The sequence below is a fragment of the Narcine bancroftii genome, chromosome 3 (assembly GCF_036971445.1).
Source record: "Narcine bancroftii isolate sNarBan1 chromosome 3, sNarBan1.hap1, whole genome shotgun sequence".
Lineage (NCBI taxonomy): Eukaryota > Metazoa > Chordata > Chondrichthyes > Torpediniformes > Narcinidae > Narcine > Narcine bancroftii.
The window spans coordinates 143,613,979-143,626,329 of NC_091471.1; the positions used below are offsets into that span (position 1 = coordinate 143,613,979).

At 40.0% G+C, this 12,351-nt stretch overlaps 1 protein-coding gene across 7 annotated transcripts in view; it reads left to right on the forward strand.

Moving 5' to 3' along the window:
* The window catches only part of LOC138757652 (alpha-1,3-mannosyl-glycoprotein 4-beta-N-acetylglucosaminyltransferase B-like), a 180,493-nt gene that overhangs the window by 32,234 nt on the left and 135,908 nt on the right, over positions 1-12,351 (forward strand). Inside the window, exon 1 of one of the 7 annotated variants that reach the window (XM_069925323.1) lies at positions 10,974-11,003. The exons of the other annotated variants lie outside the window; for them this stretch is intronic. The gene's annotated coding sequence lies outside the window, so the exon portion shown is untranslated. Of the gene's footprint in view, positions 1-10,973; positions 11,004-12,351 lie in introns of those variants that run through there. 7 annotated transcript variants of the gene reach the window in all.

Sequence of the window (12,351 nt, forward strand, 5' to 3'; positions counted from 1 at the left end):
CACCCAGAAACAGGGAGTCTTTCTGTACCTGTTCAAAGGGTCATGGCCTTCTCTACATTGTTGCCTAGAAGAGCCATCCTATTCAAATGGAAAGACTCTAGATCTCCAATGGTGTTTCAATGGTTTTCCCATATCATATCTTATCTAAGATCAGAAAAAAATTAGAGATCATGTATTTGATTCATCAGCGAAATTTGAAAATACATGGTGATCTTTTGTGTCTTATTTTCCTATGATGTAAATGTTTTTAATGTGATTAGATGTATTTACTCTTCCAGATGACATATAGTCTTAACTTTTTTTAAAATTTACAGTAGGAACCAAAAACTACAACGTATATGTAACCCTCAGGATAAGGTGCTCAGCTGTATATAGTATTTTCAGTTTTGTTCCCTTTTCTTCATTGTATTGTATTTCTTATAAAAACCAATAAAAAAGATTAAAAAGAAATGATGAGTGCGTAAGGTTGGTATGGATCAATGGGGCAAAGTGTCTGTTTCTGGTCATAAGACCAGGAGTCAAATGGTTTTGTGAAACACTGAACCCTGAAACAAACATATTTGGCCAATTTAAGCCCTTGATCCCTTTTATAAGAGGTTCTAAATCTGAGCCAGAGAAGGAGGAGAATTGCTCCGCCTTTACTATCAGGACATTTCTTGGAATTGACAGTTCACTGCTCATAAAAGTCTCCCTATATTAATGTAATCAATTCGATGCTAATAAGCTTTGGTAAGTACCCATAGAGCTCATGCCTTAAGAACATGACACTAAAGACAACATTTAGAGGTGCAATTGAGGTCAGGTAAACTGAGCAGTGGTAGCAAAGATTAAAAAAAGAAGTCGAGCATCATTATAAAAGTGAGGAACTATGCAGCAAAGTGGACATCAAGGGAGCAGTCATCCACAGAGTGCTCTGAGTCAGAGTGGTAAGGCTTTGGCTCAAGAGACTTCGATGAAAAGAAGCTGAGGTGATGGTGCAGGAGTTGAAATAAGGGCCACCCTGTCCAAGGAACTAAAAGGATTCAGCAGGTAGGCACAGGTATGAGCAGGTTTTATTTATCTTATATATTTTTTCCTTGAGTCATTGACAGTGGGAATACAGGCAAGGGAGGGAAATTCTCCCTAGCAGAATGTGGGTAGTCAGGGAAGCCAGTCGTGTCCCTGATGACTTCATCTGCGTGGTGTATCCAGCTGCAGCTCCTTACAAAACGAGTTAGGAAAATGGAGCTGGAGTTGGATGAACTCCTGATCATTCAGGAGGCTGAGAAGGTGATGGACAGGAGTTACAGGGATGCTATCACACCCTGGAGGTAGCAGGAGTGATAGTCAGGTCAGGGAAGGGAACAGGCAGTCAGTGCAAGGCACCCCTGTGGCCATTCCCCTCAATTACATGTATACCATTTTGGTACTGTTCTGGGAGATCACCTACTAAGGACAAGCCACAGCGATCAGGTTCCTGACTCAGAGTTTGGTCCTATGGTTAAAAAGGGAAGGGAGGAGAAGAGGCAAGCTGTAGGAATAGGTAATTCCATAGTTATAGGGACAGTTAAGAGGTTCTATGGAAGAGATCGAGAATCCTGAATGGTTTGATGACTCCCTCATTCTAGGGTACAACGTATCTCAGATAAACCAATGACATAGGAATCATTGACTTTGGCAGGAAGGGTGTTGGGGTCCTGCAAAGAAAGTTCAGGAAGTTAGGTGCTAAGTTGGAGGACAGGACCTCAAGGATTGTGATTTCAGGATTGCTTCTTTGCCATGTGCTAGTGAGAGTAGAAATAGGAGGATATGCAGCTTAACATGGCATAAGACATGGTGCGGGAGGGATGGATTCAGATTTCTGAATCATTGGGCTGTCTTCCAGGGAAGATAGGACCTGTTGCGACAGGACTGTTTGCATCTGAACTGGAAACTGGAAGGGGACTAATATACTGGCGTTAAGATTTGCTCCTGGGATTTAAATTAGATTTGCAGGGGGATAGGAACCCGAGAGTTACAGCAAATAGGGAAGTGGAAGAGGAAAAAGATGAAGTGAAGATTACATCTAACATCAGAAATCAACATGTTGTACATGGTGGGAATTTTCTCAGATGCATCTATTTTAATGCAAGAGGTATTGTAGGAAAGGCAGATAAGCTTTGAGCATGCATTGGCATGTGGAATTATGACATTGTGGGCACTAGTGGAAACTTGGTTGCAGGAGGGGCTGGACTGGCAGCACAATGTTCCTGGCTTCCATTGTTGAGTGGTATTGCTCATTGTTTTATCTTGTATTCATATGTATGAGTTCTTAGACAACACATGGATGAAGGAAAAGGTTCTTTACTTTAAAATTGTTGTAAGCCGCAATCATGAAGCTTGCCGACCTCCATTACAGATCTCTCATACAGCAGTCTCTCCATCTGTGTGAGCTCCCTGATGGCAGCCAAGTATTATCAAACAGGAACTAAGATCCTTAAGACATTGCTAGTAGCCATGCAAACATGTTCACTATCATTACATCTCCATTCCTTAAAACAAAAGTAGCTTTCTTTTAACTAACATTTTCTTTGTATTTCGCTGCAATTTTCACTTTAACACCAAGAACTTACATTTTCATTATTATCAACATTATTAACATTTTTTGAAGTTGTTTGTGTGTTCACATTTACATACACTAAAACTTGAAGAGCGAATAACATAGCACTACTTCATTCTATAACAGGAGTTTTTAAATTTGCACAATGAGTCTCTTAGGAGGATTCACATGTCTTGACGATCTCCTGTTTGATTGTCCTTGAATCTGAGATGTTGTCTCAGATGATATCTTCTTAGCTGTGTATTCAGGATGTTCAACAATATCCATCTTTCCATCTACTGTGGCTGGTCCCATTTGAAGATCTCGACCATTTCTTTGCAGAACAGCACCTTCATCTGTCTGAATGGTGTATGATCTTGGTAGGACTTCACTAAGGACAGTTCCCTTCTGAGTCCATAACCTCGTTTTGTCATTTAGCCTTACTTGGTCACCAGTGTGGAGTTCCTCTAGGTTTTCTGTTCCTGTGTCAAAGTAATACTTCTGCATTTTCTTCTGTTGTTCTTTGAATTTCCTCACTTTCTCCCCCTCTTTTATTTTTAGGAGGTTCTCCTGAATGGGTAAGTTTGATCATAGCCTACATCCCATAAGGAGTTGTGCTGGTGAAAAACCACACTTGAGAGGCATTGTGCAGTATACTAGCATGCTCTGGTAGAAGTCTGTTCCACTGTCTTTCGCCTTGTACATCAGTCTTTTTACTGTCTGTGCAGATTTTTCCACTAGACCATTGGACTGTGGAAAATGAGAACCAAGTCCCACTCTTTGGCAAAATGTTGGAACTTTGAATTGCAAAACTGTGGTCCATTATCTGTGAAGACCTTGCATACCACTCCATGTCTGGAGAATATGGCTTTCATACCTGTTATTACAGCATCTGCAGTGGTGGTGTTCAGTTTACACACCTCAGGATACAGGGAGTAATAGTTTGTGACTACAAGATAGTCCTTCCCTTGACATTTGAATAGGTCAGTGCCTACCTTCTGGTAAGGTCTTTATGGTGCTGGGCATGGCTTTAGGGGTTCTGCAGGATTGTTTGCTTGATATTTCCAGCATATTTTACAGTTTGAAACTACATTTGTTATATCATTGGTGTTTCTTGGCCAGTATATCACCTCTTGTGCTCTTTTCTTACACCTTTTGATTCTGAGATGTCCTCCATAGATTCTTTTTAGCATCTCTTTTCTCAGACTCTTTGGGGTTCTGCCCTGCAGTTCCAGTACACTGCAATGTCAGGTGAGCAGTCCTGCTTCATGTTGTGCCATCTGTCCAAGATGTTTTTTCTCAGTTGTCTCAGTGCTTCATCTTTCTTTGTATCTGACTTTATGAGGTCCATTTTTTGCATCTGATATGGGCAGTGGATTTGTGATCATGTCCGCAAATGCATTCATGTCTTCATCCATTTTGGTGTTTGCAGGCTTCCTCGTGTCCACAGCTCTAGACAACGTGTCGGCAGTGTACATTAGCTTACCCGGAGTGTACGCCACATTCAATGTATAGCATTCCAACCTCATCATCATTCTTTGTATTCTAAGTGGACATTCCTTTAATGGCTTTTGGAACAATGCAATCAAGGGTTTATGGTCAGTCTCTACACTGATTGCTTGTCCTGACACAAACTGATGAAATCTTTCACAGGTGTATGTGATACTGAGCAGCTCCTTTCCAATTTGAACGTATCTCTGTGTCTGTCATCAAGCTTGATACATACGCAATGGGTTGCCAGTCATCATATTTTTGCAGAAGAACTGTACCAAGCCCACTATGTGATGCTTCTGATATCTTGATGGGTCTCAACAGGCCGTAAAACCTCAGAACTGGTTCCTCTGTGAGCAGTTTCTTTAGATCCCTCCATGACTTTTCATGGTCATGATCCCACTCCCATTCAATGTTCTTTTCTGTTAGTCTCTCAATGGAGTCATCTTTTCTGAGAGGTTGGATATGAATTTACCCATATAGTTGACCATTCCATTAAACCTCTGTACATCCTTATTGCATTGTGGCCTTGGCATGTTCCCAAGGGTAGACACCTTTCTTGGATCTGGTCTGATGCCCTCACTGCCAATAATATCTCCCTCAAATGTTAGTTGAGTCACCCCAAGCTGGCATTTAACTTCAGGTTTGCTTTCCTTGTTGCTTCCAGCACTTTCCTTAGTCTCTCATCATGCTCGATTCTCATGGTTCCCCATACTATGATGTCATCCATTGAGGTATCATCTCCGTCCAGGATAGTTTTGTGATACATTTCAGGAGCTGAGACAATTCCGAATGGTAACCTTAGGAATCTGTATCTGCCAAATGAACTATTGAATGTGCACAGTCTCGAATTTGCTTCATCCAATTTCAACTGCTAAAATCCTGATGATGCATCTAACTTGCTGAAAAACTTTGCATTTGCAAGCTGTGACATGATTTCTTCACGCATTGGATGCTAAAGTGTTCTCTCTTTATTGTTGTGTTTAGATCTCTTGGAGCCTGGAAAATTCTAAGCTTTTCATTCTTTTTGTCCACAATGACGAGTGAACTCATCTACTCCATTGGCTCAGCTGTCTTCTGAATCACATTCAGGCTTTTCATCTTTTCCCACTCTGCCTTTAGTTGTTTTTGAAATGCAAATGGAACTTTTCTGCATGGATGTATTATCGGTGGTACACATTTATCCACTCTGATCATGTGTTCTCCTGGAAGGCAGCCTAGACCCTGAAATGGCTCATTGTACAGCAACAGGCATAATAGTTGCTTTTTTTTGCACATATTGCATGTTTTACCATATGCTGGACATTATTTTGATAGGTGTTGTTTACCACATTGACGACATGGTTTTCGATTGTCCCTTTCATTTTTGTTCACTGGCCACTCCTCTCTTTCCACTTCGGTGCTCTTTTTGTTAAATGGCTTATGTCTGTTCTTGCTCACTGCATCCACGTTGTGGCTAGTTTCATTGAACGGCTCTTTTGCCTGCACTTTTACAGTTTCTGTAGCCCTACGGAGTGCTATGGCTTTTTCCAGATTTAGATTTTGCTCTCTTAGCAGTCTTTCCCTTAGACTATCACCTGGAATACCACACACATCTTTTATCAGCGAGTTGGTCAGTCCACCAAATTTACACATTTTGCTTCTGTTTCTCAATTTAGTCATATACTGATCAACACTTTCTTCCATTTTCAGTACGCACATGAAAAATCTGTCCCTCTTGAATGTCACATTACATTTAGGTATGCAGTATGCCTCAAAATGTTCCATTATTTTTTTCCAATTTAATTTTGTCTCCTTCAGCAGCAAATATGAAGTTATTATACACCTTATAAACTGATGCTTTTACTTTATCACTTTTCCCATCAGCTCCGACTGTGCTAAGTACAATCCAAAATGCTGTTTGAATCTATTCAATTTTCAGCCACATTACCTGTTAACTGAAGTTTTGCTGGTGGGTGTAATCCCTCCATTTTTCACTTTATTAGCTTCTCTTTTTCTTGCTAATTTGTGGAGAGTGACTTTCACTGATCAGTTGCTAACTTTAGATTTTTCCTTTTAAAGTATTTCATTTTAATTTCCTTCATCCCACTTCTGACACAATGTTTCATCTTGTATTCATATATGTGAGTTCTTGGACAACACATGGATAAAGGAAAAGGTTCTTTACTTTAAAGTTGTTGTAACCAGCCACCATAAGGTATGCCGACCTCCATTACAGATATCTCATACAGCAGTCTCTCTGTCTGTGTGAGCTCACTGCTGGCAGCCAAGAATAATCAAACAGGAACTATGAACCTTAAGACATTACTAGTAGCAATGCAAACATGATCATTATCATTACACTCATCAGACAGGTGGCCTCATCTACTGAAGAAAAATGGGTGGAGCTGACGAACAGGAAAGGTATGGCCATACTAATGGGGTATTATAGACTACCCAATAGCGAGAATTGGAAGAACAAATCTGTAGAGAGATAACAGATGCTGCAGGAAACAGAAAGTTGTAATAGGAGGAGATATTAACTTTCCACATATTGATTGGGATTCCAATACTATAAAAGAGCTGGATGGCTTGGAGTTTGTAAAATGTGTTCAGGAAAGTTTCTAAATAAATATAAAGAGGTACTAACTAGAAAGAGTTAAATACTAGATCTCCTATTAGGGAACGAGACAGGACAGGTGACAGAAGTATGTGTAGGGGAACATTTTGGGTCCAGTGATCATAATGCTATTAGTTTCAAGTTAATTATGGAGAAAGATAGGTCTGGGCCTTGGGCTGAGTTTCTAAATTGTAGAAATGCCAATTTTGTGGAACTTGAAAGGATCTAGAATGTGTGGTTTGGAGCAGTTTTTTTCTGGCAAGGATGTGTAAGGTAAGTGGAAGACCTTCAAAGACAAAATTACAGAGTTTGCATGTTCCTACCAGGAATAAGGGCAAAGTTAACAGGCATAGGAAACCTTGGTTTTTGAGGTATATTAGGAATCAGGTTCAGAAGAAGAGAGAGAGGTGTATAGCAGATATAGGCCACATGGAGCAAATAAGGTACTTGATGAGTATAAAAAATGCAAGAAAAATCTCAAGAAAGAAATCAGGAAGCCAAAAAGAAGATGAGGTTGCTTTGGCAGACAATGTGAAGGGAAGTCCTAAGGGTTTCTACAAATATATTAAGAGCAAAAGGATAGGAAGGAACAAAATTGGTCCCCTTGAACATTAGAATTATCATCTATGTTTGGAGTTAAAAGAGATAGGGGAGATCTTAAATGGGTTTTGTGCATCATTATTTACTCAGGAAACTGGCAGTGTCCAGGGAAGTCATGGAACCAATACAAATCAAAGAGGAGGAGATATTTGATGTCTCAAAGCAAATAATGGCGGATAAATCTCTAGGATCTGACAAAATATTTCCTTGGTCCTTGAGGAGGCTACTATTGAAATTTTAGGAGCTCTGCTGGAAATAATTAAAACGTCCTTAGCCACAGGTGAGGTGCTGGAGGATTGGAGGGTATCTCATGTTGTTCCGTTGTTTAAAAAATAGTTCTGGAAATTATGGGCCAGTGAGCCCAACGTCAATTGTCGGTAAATATTGGAAGGTGTTGTAAGTATTTGGATAGTCAGCAATTAATCAGGGATAGACAACATGGCTTTGCACACAGTAGCTTGTACCTCACCTATCTTAGAGAATTTTCTGAGGAGGTTACCAGGAAAGTTTATGAAGGAAAGGCTGTGGATGTTGTCATCTTGGACTTTAGTAAGACCTTTGTCAAGTTCCCACATGGGAGTTTAGTCAGGAACATTCAGATACTTGGTATTCATGGTGAGGAAGTAAACTGGATTGAACATTGGCTTTGCAGGAGAAGCAAGAGCCTAGTAGTGGATGATTACTTCTCAGAGTGGAGTCTTGTGACCTGTCATGTGCCTCAGGGATTGGTGCTGGGACCATTGTTGTTTATCATCTATATCAATGATCTGGGTGATAATGTGTTTGTTTTCATTTCCCCCAACAATATATCATATTATTCTGATGGCTTTTTTAAAATACTTTCCCAGGCTGCATAAATGACTTCTTTGAATCATGCACCGAGGGCACCCAATGCCCTTTGCATCTCATAACATTGTAATCTCACAACATTTAGATCATATTTATTATCTTGCCAAAATGGATTTTCCAATATTGTAAACCATTTGCAAATATTTGCACAATCCCAATCCCTTTTTAGACTCATTATGTCCTCTTTATAACTTAGTTTCCAAAGTATTTGTATCAGAAGTAAATTTAGCATCTTTATCCTTTGTCATCGGTAAATTTCTTATACAAATTGTAAAATATTGATGGTCCAAGACCAATCTCAGTCATGCACCATTCATCATATTTTGCCAACCAGAAAGAGACTTTACGTAGTGAAGGCTGATGCAAAGTGTTCGTTTGAGATCTGTGGTGGTACACCACCAGCCTACTGCAGGGGGCAACCTCTGTACCTGCAGGAGTGTAAGGGGACAGGACAACACCTGGCCGGCTGTCAATCAGTCGGCCTGAATGGATCAAGCCCCACCCGGTCGGGTGTCAATCACCTTCCGGGATATAAGCCTGTGCCGGCCTCCCGAGGCCTCACTCAGAGTTGCTGCAGCTACAACCAGCATGGCTCTGTGGAAGTCTTAGTGAATTAAAGCCTGTTATACAGTCTTTACCTTGTGTGTGTCTGATTCTGGCTAACAGCGCACCACCACATCTTACTTTCCATTATTTTTTTTTACCTAGCTTCATTTTCTATAAGACCAACTCTCACTTTGATCCTACAGAAACTTTTGTCATTTGTTTTTACATTTCTGGCTTTTCTCTTATTAATCTTTTTATCATTATTTTTTGTTTTTTTAATTTTCAGTCAAATTTTCTGGCTTCTGCCTTTGCTACGCTTTTTCTTTAAGCTTGCTACTACCTTTAACTTGTTTTAGGTCTCATTAGAATATATCTATTCCATCTATTCTGTATGCCTACCACTGCATCTTGACTGTCTGACCTAACCTTGTTGCTAATTCACTTTAGCTAGCTCTGCTTTCATCCTTCATCATAAATTTTAAAAATATGCTTAGTTGAATGAACATAATTCACTCGATAAGAAAGCTGTGATGTAACAGATCTCAGGCAGAATTTCTCTTAAATTATTTGAGTTTGAGGTGTCCAACATTTTGGAATAGGGGCTTCAAATCAACTCAAGTTTATTGTCATCTGATTGCAAATACAACCCAATGAAACAGCTTTCTCTGATCCTTGGTGTAAAACATGCAGACATACAACCGGACATCACACACATAGAGACAAACAATACATATGCATTATATTTATATCTATTTCTATATTTATATAGATAGATAGAATCTTGAATGGTTAGTGAGAGCATTAACTTTCATTGTTTAGCATTTCACGGCCCATGGGAAGAAGCTGTTTATCAGCCTGGTGGCACTGGCTCTGATACTTCTTAACTCTTTCCTCATGGGAGCAGCTGAAAGATGCTGTGTGCAGGGTGGAAGGGGTCCTCAATGATTTTGCACACCCTCTTCAGACAATGATCCATTGATCCCTGTAGATCACGTTGAATAGGGGGGATGGGGGGGGGGGAAATACTCCAGTGATCCTCTCTGCCACTCTTATGGTCCTGTGAATCAATTTCTCTGCAGCAAACGCACCACACTGTGATCCGGCTGGCCAGGATGCTCTCGATAAAGTTGGCTGGTAGTCTTGCCTACTTCAGTCGTCTCAGGAATTATGGTCACCATTGCATCTTCTTGACAAGTGAGGAGATGTTGTGTGTCCATGATAGGTTGCTAGTTAAGTGAATTGCAAAGAACTTGATCCCCTCCACTCTCTCCACTACAGAGTAATTGATGTGCGGTGGAGGATGGTCGTTCTTGGTCCTCGTGAAATCAACAATCATCTCCTTCATCTTGTCCATGTTGAGACTCAGGTTGTTACACTCACACCATTTCATGAGAATTTTCCACCTCTTTTTCATAATGTGATTCATCATTGATGCTGATGAGGCCAACTACTGTTGCGTCATCTGCAAACGTGATGACACTATTGGAGTTGAATCTGGCGATGCATTCATGGTGTGTAGTGTGAACAGGAGTGGGCTGAGCACATAACCCTAATGTGTGCAAATGCTCAGTGTTATGGTGCTCTATGTTCTGCTACTGACCTGGATAGAGTGCAGTCATTCTATTAGGAAGATCAGGATCTAGTTACAGAGGCTCGATCAAGTTGGCCATGTCAATAAATGAAAGACTGATCCATGATGAAATGCACAATTGGTTGGTATTTGATTAATAATTATGTAAATGTTTTTTCAGCATGATATATTGTAAACTCACCATTAATTCACCATCAAGATATGAGCCATTGACTTTAAGTATTTAAGAGTAAATATTATTTCTCTCTCTTTAGATTCAGGTTTTTCTTTGATTTAATAAAGTGTATTTTGCTTTCCTTTTTAAAAAAAGATAATGAAGGTCCCATTGCAATTTTTCAAGCAAAAGTTCGTTAATTATGTTACGACCGGAGGGAAGTATAAATGTAGTTACACTGAGTCATGATAATGAATCCTGGGGAAGTTCACACAACACAGATACCTGAGAACTGTAGGTACAAACATGCTTACAAAGGACACCGAAGCGCAGGACAAAACCTCTGTGTATGTGATCCCTCCCTTGAAAGTAATGAAATTATTTTCATACAATTTAGAAGTTGATTTAAATATGATATGGTTTTCATAACCCATTGCTCCTGCTTTGAGCACCCCCCTCTCCTTTAATATGATGCTCTTTAACTAACTTGGTATGCAGAGGAATAAAGGAGTGGGCATGAATTTGCTTATTAAGTACTTCGGCAATTAAATTACTTTACTTTTTCTGTTTTTCTTAGATATTCATGGACAAGCCATTTTTGTTTGAAAATTTCTCTGTGAGTTTCTTAGCTATTTTATTGTCTGAGAATTTGTTAAATCCCCCGCCACACATTATGATTGGTCACATTTTAATTGGAGTAAATCGATAAAGTGTGATGGGAGATTGTATGAAGTTGAAATACCTGCAATTTCAAGGATTATACATTGAGCAATGTTAAATATAGGCTGTCTTTAATTAAAAAAAAGGGAATGTGCTTCATTTGCAAACTTTAATAGCAAAAGAATTCTATCACTTTGTGATAAAACGTAATGCGCAAATTTAGAGTTTTCTCTACTCCCAGCCAGAGTTGCAGAACATTTTTTTTAAATTGTGGATTCAACTTCATCAGTGTAGTTACAGATCACTTTGCACTGTTAATAGCGGGCAGAACAGAGAAAACCTGTGTGGTGTTTTTGTGCTTCAGTTGTCTACAACCCAGCTATTCATTAAATTCGGACATGGAATTTATATAAAAGCAGCTTATTTCCATTTTGTGATCTATTTAGCATTTTGAATGGAAGGTGCATAAGTTACTCAATTGCTCACTCTGCATTGTAAATGATGAGTACACAAATCATACACTTCTTTGGCTTGGCTTCGCAGACGAAGATTTATGGAGGGGTAAATGTCCACGTCAGCTGCAGGCTCGTTTGTGGCTGACAAGTCCGATGCGGGACAGGCAGACACGGTTGCAGCAGTTGCAGGGGAAAATTGGTGGGTTGGGGTTGGGTGTTGGGTTTTTCCTCCTTTGCCTTTTGTCAGTGAGGTGGGCTCTGCGGTCTTCTTCAAAGGAGGTTGCTGCCCGCCGAACTGTGAGGCGCCAAGATGCACGGTTTGAGGCGAGATCAGCCCACTGGCGGTGGTCAATGGGGCAGGCACCAAGAGATTTCTTTAGGCAGTCCTTGTACCTCTTCTTTGGTGCACCTCTGTCTCGGTGGCCAGTGGAGAGCTCGCCATATAACACGATCTTGGGAAGGCGATGGTCCTCCATTCTGGAGACGTGACCTACCCAGCGCAGTTGGATCTTCAGCAGCGTGGACACTAATCACTAGAAAAATCCTCAAGAGACAATGCAGTAGATTCTACTTGTGTATTAGTTTGTCCTACAGTGATGGATCATAAAAAAGGTCACTAGTAAAAGAACAGGCTTGGGTAGAGTAAATTAAGTTATTGGTCTTGTATCCAGATATATAGCGCCCTCCATAATGATTGGGAAAACACACTTTTTACCTTTATTTGCCCCTGTGCTCCACAGTTTTTAATTTGCAATCAAACAGTTTACATGTGATTAAAGAGCAGATTCCAGATTTTATTCATTTATTTGTGTACATTTTGGTTTGACCATGTAGAAATTATGGCACTTT